The sequence below is a fragment of the Mustela lutreola genome, chromosome 9 (genome assembly GCF_030435805.1).
Source record: "Mustela lutreola isolate mMusLut2 chromosome 9, mMusLut2.pri, whole genome shotgun sequence".
NCBI classification, from domain to species: Eukaryota; Metazoa; Chordata; class Mammalia; order Carnivora; family Mustelidae; genus Mustela; species Mustela lutreola.
In genome coordinates, this window is record NC_081298.1 from 51,845,258 (window position 1) to 51,849,476 (window position 4,219).

Consider the following 4,219-nt stretch of genomic DNA (forward strand, 5'->3'; position numbering starts at 1 on the left):
GAGTATGAGTGACAGAGCGGGGACAAAGAGAGAGGGAGAGAGAATACATTAAATTTTAAAGAAGGACAATAAGGGATGCCTGGGTAGCTTACTCAGTTAAGCATCTACCTTTGGTTCAGGTCATGATCCCAGGGTCCTGGGATTGGATCCCATACCAGGCTCTACTGGGGGGCCTGCCTTCCCTCTGCCTGCTGCTCCCCTTGCTTGTGATCTCTCTCTTCCTCTGTAACAAATAATAGTAAAAAATAAACGAGGGCGATACGTTATGTTTACTTTTGTTTCTGATGCCAGACATGGGTTCAGAGGATTGAAGAGGGAGATCCAAGGAGCTAGCCTCTCAAGAGGAGTGAATACCTAGTCACTGGTAAGACCCCTGGTCCTGCAATACAATATGGCTCCTGTGATCTGGGTCCTGTTAAATGCCCCTCGCCATCCTTAAACCGATAGTTTGATTCTTCATTGCGTTCAGTGTGGGGAACTGGGAGAAGCTATGACACTTGGCCCTTTGTGGAGGAATTTTAGTAGCATAAATAGCAATAGCTATCAGTTCTGGAGCACTTCCATGACTCTGCAGTGGCACTGTGCTGTGACCTGGGTTTAGAGCAGTGAGATAAACATAGAAATAGAAGTGGGCTTTGTTCCCAAGAATCTGAAACCCACTATTCTCCTTGTCCCCTTCCCATTCTGTCTTCTTCAGCCCTTGTGCAATCCCACCAAGCAGGAAGCTTGCTTCTCCCCGTCCCTCTGCTGCTCCCCCTGCTTGTGCTCTCATTCTTTCTCTCTGACAAGTAAATAAATCAAATGTTTTAAAAAATTATAAAAAAGGCAAAACAAATAACCATTTTTGGAGAGTGATTTTCTGAATGCAGTTATGGGCAGTGCAGGATACTGAAGAAGACGCTCTGCTGACCAGAGGAGTGGGGAAATTACAGAACAAATTCCACAGGTCATTGAATATATCACTTTCATCACCCCACCCATAGCACTCATTAATCTCTAGCCCAGCCAATATGTTGGTTATAAAAATGAGCTTTCTCCAAACTGACAGGAAGTTCTCGTTTTAGCAATGTAAATCATTCTGATCTTTATCACTAATGTGATCTAATCCTGTCTAGTAAAGAAACTTCATAGTTCTATATCTCTGTAAACATTTAAGAAAAACAATGGACTCAACTCTAATTACTTTTTAACTAACTTGACTTGCCAAAGGAAGGAGAAAGTAAATATCAGAAATCTTACCACTAAGCACAAGTTGCAAGTTATACCTGCCAAAATGTGGTTCAAAATATAAGTAACCAGTCTCCTTAGAAGCCTTTTACCTTCTTATATCTGTTATGTTGGGTAAATGAGTAGTTACTGGAACACAGCTGGCTCAGTGATCACAAATCAGCTTACCCTCAGAAATATAAATAGATTACATGTTTAGCCTGGTAACTGGACACTGATATAGAATTATTCACTGGCTGATTCCTATATCAGAAACCACAAAAAATTTTTCTTTTTTATGGAAGTATGGCTGTTCCAATAGTCTCACCTGTACCACATACTGATTGACTTAACTACTCTATATGTTACAGCTCTGGATGTAACATTTTAATAAAACAACAATATCTTGATGGTATCATGGAAATGGAAGTGTCTTGTGCACTTTTCTTAATGTGTATAATTACCTAAACATCATAGTAAGTAAATCAAGGCCATTGTCAAGCTTCCGTCAAGGAGAGTCCTTAACTAGAGGGATATCCCATTGCTCTCAGGATGATAACCTCTGAGTTACAGGTTCCATTAGTTGGCCACACACATTTGGAGCCTTGTGGACTTTCTGACAGCTGAGCAGCATATCTCTGTTTCAAGTATTGTGATCCCTGTTCTTACTGCAAGAGTGACAGTTGTCACTTTTCCTGTGACCCCTGTCTTTAGGAAAGTGTCTGACTCAGAAAGTCGAGTCAGTACCCCCCAAAGGTATTTTTCAGGAGAACCACGTCAAAGATGATCACCTGAGATACTGTCAAGAAAAAAAAAAAAAAACTGAAATTCTAAGCAACATCCATAATAAGTCTTTTCATGTTGATAAAGATTTTCCCCTAAATACCAGATAGGCTCCATGAAAGTGAGATCTTTACCTATTTTGTTCACCGTGTCACCAGTCCCTAGAAGAGCGCCTAAGACATCACTCACGATTAGGTTGCTTTGAATGAATCAAATGAATGAATGAACTGTAGCCTTTGATAGTGAGGTAGTTTATGGTCCTTAGGCAAGAGATGGGATTTGTGTTGGGATTTCAAGAATGGGAGGTGCCGAAGAGAAAATTGAGAAGTGAAATGTGAAAATAAGCAATTTACTGACTGGAGTAGTTCTGAATACATTTCAAACATAATTAAACTATGGCTGTGGGTGTATATGCGTTTTCATAATTTTCCCTTGAAAATGTGAGGCATATAGATACTATCTACAGTGAATTCTGGAGAAAAAGGCATTCTGACAGTCCTCAGCCCATCCACTCCAGGATTGTGATTCTTTCTTCCCCATGTTCTTTCTGACATCATGGACTTTCAGATTGACATCTCCCATCTTGGGTCCCACTCTCAATAGCTGTAGAAGTCAAGCGATGTTTGTGATGTGAGGTTGGCAATATCTTTGATCTTTGGTTACAATATGTCTTTGAAAGCCAGTGTTTATTCTGCTTTTACAGCATTTCTCCATTTGATCTGGCCACCTTTTAAGTGGTCATAAGCCACATGTGGCTACTAGCCATGGGACTTGGACAGCAGAGGTGTGGAAAATCCACACATTCTTCCACTCAAAGGATATTGTGAGTTATGCTACATCTTTTTTTAAGTGTCTTTTTTAGATATTTAAATTCAATTAGCCATTAGATAGAACATCATTGGTTTCAGAGAATTTAGTAACTCATCAGTTGTGGATAACCCTTGGTGCTCACCACATCACGTGTCCTCCTTAATGCCTATCACCCAGCTACTCCATGTCTCCCACTCCCCTCCCCCCCAGCAACTCTCAGTTTGTTTCCTATAGTTAAAGGTGCCTCATGGTTTGTCTCCCTTTCTGATGACTCCCATTCAGATTTCCCTCCCTTCCCTCTGATCCTCTGTACTACATCTTAATCTCAACAGTCAAGCAGTGGTAGTAATTCAGTCATGGAGTCATGCATATTCTAAATCTGATGAGGTGGATTCCTATACTGCCTTTGTCTCTGCTAGAGCGCTTACATTTGTTATATTATTGCTGCTGTGTTCATGTTTCTCGTTCACTGAATGTCTGATATAAGAATTAGTAAAATGTGTGACTGCAGAAAATACAATGGTCATGGATGATGAAGATTTTCTCCTTGACCAGACTGGAGTCAAGTTCCTCTGAGTCCTCTTTCTGTCCCGGCTTGACCTCAGGCTCCGCCCATTTAGCCCAGTTTTAGCAAGAAATCTGCTTAGTCAATTTTTCAGCAATCTCCTATCCTACTCTTGATATTTGATCAAATTCCTTATCTCTCACACCTGGTATCTTTCCACTCTTTTTTTTTAAGATTTATTTATTTTGACAGAGAGAGAGCCTGAGCAGGGGGAATAGCAGAGGGAGAGAGAGAACCAGACTCCCCACTGAGCAGCAAGCCCAATGCCAGGCTTGATCCTGGGTCAGATCATGACCTAAGCCCAAGCCAGACATTTAACCAACTAAGCCACCCAGGTGCTTCAGTATCTATAACCCTTAATATCTGATCAAATCCCTTATTCCCAGGGCACATGGTTGGTGCAGCTGGTTGAACTTTTGACTCTTGGTTTCTGCTCTGGTCATGATATCATGGTCCTGAGATTAAGCCTCACCTCAGGCTCTATGCTCAGTGAAGAGTCTGATTAAAATTCTCTTTCCCTCTCCCTCTATCCCTACCCCTGCTCCCTCTCTCTAAAATGTATTAATAAGTCTTTTAAAAAATTCCTTATCCCCTGATCTCAATAGTTTATGACCCTAGCCTTCCTTCAACAATATTACTGTCCAGATGGTCTAGCCAGAATCCCTTAATCCTTACCCTTGATGTTCCATCTTAATTTTACATTCAGTGACCCCCACCATGCTCTTTAGCTGTAAATCTCCATTTGTCTGAGCTGAGCCAGATTTCTCTCCCATACTATAAAATAAAATCCCATCCTAGTAGCATCCCTTGAATAAAATCTTCCTTACTGTCTTTAATGGGTGATACATTTTTTTT

The 4,219-nt window shown here is 40.9% G+C and overlaps 1 long non-coding RNA gene across 1 annotated transcript; it reads left to right on the forward strand.

Moving 5' to 3' along the window:
- Positions 1 to 233: 233 nt before the first annotated feature.
- On the forward strand, positions 234 to 2,791 carry LOC131808268 (uncharacterized). The gene is made up of 3 exons (XR_009344760.1): positions 234 to 364; positions 851 to 946; positions 2,693 to 2,791. It is a non-coding gene; the product is annotated as an uncharacterized LOC131808268 (long non-coding RNA).
- The last annotated feature ends 1,428 nt before the right edge of the window (positions 2,792 to 4,219 follow it).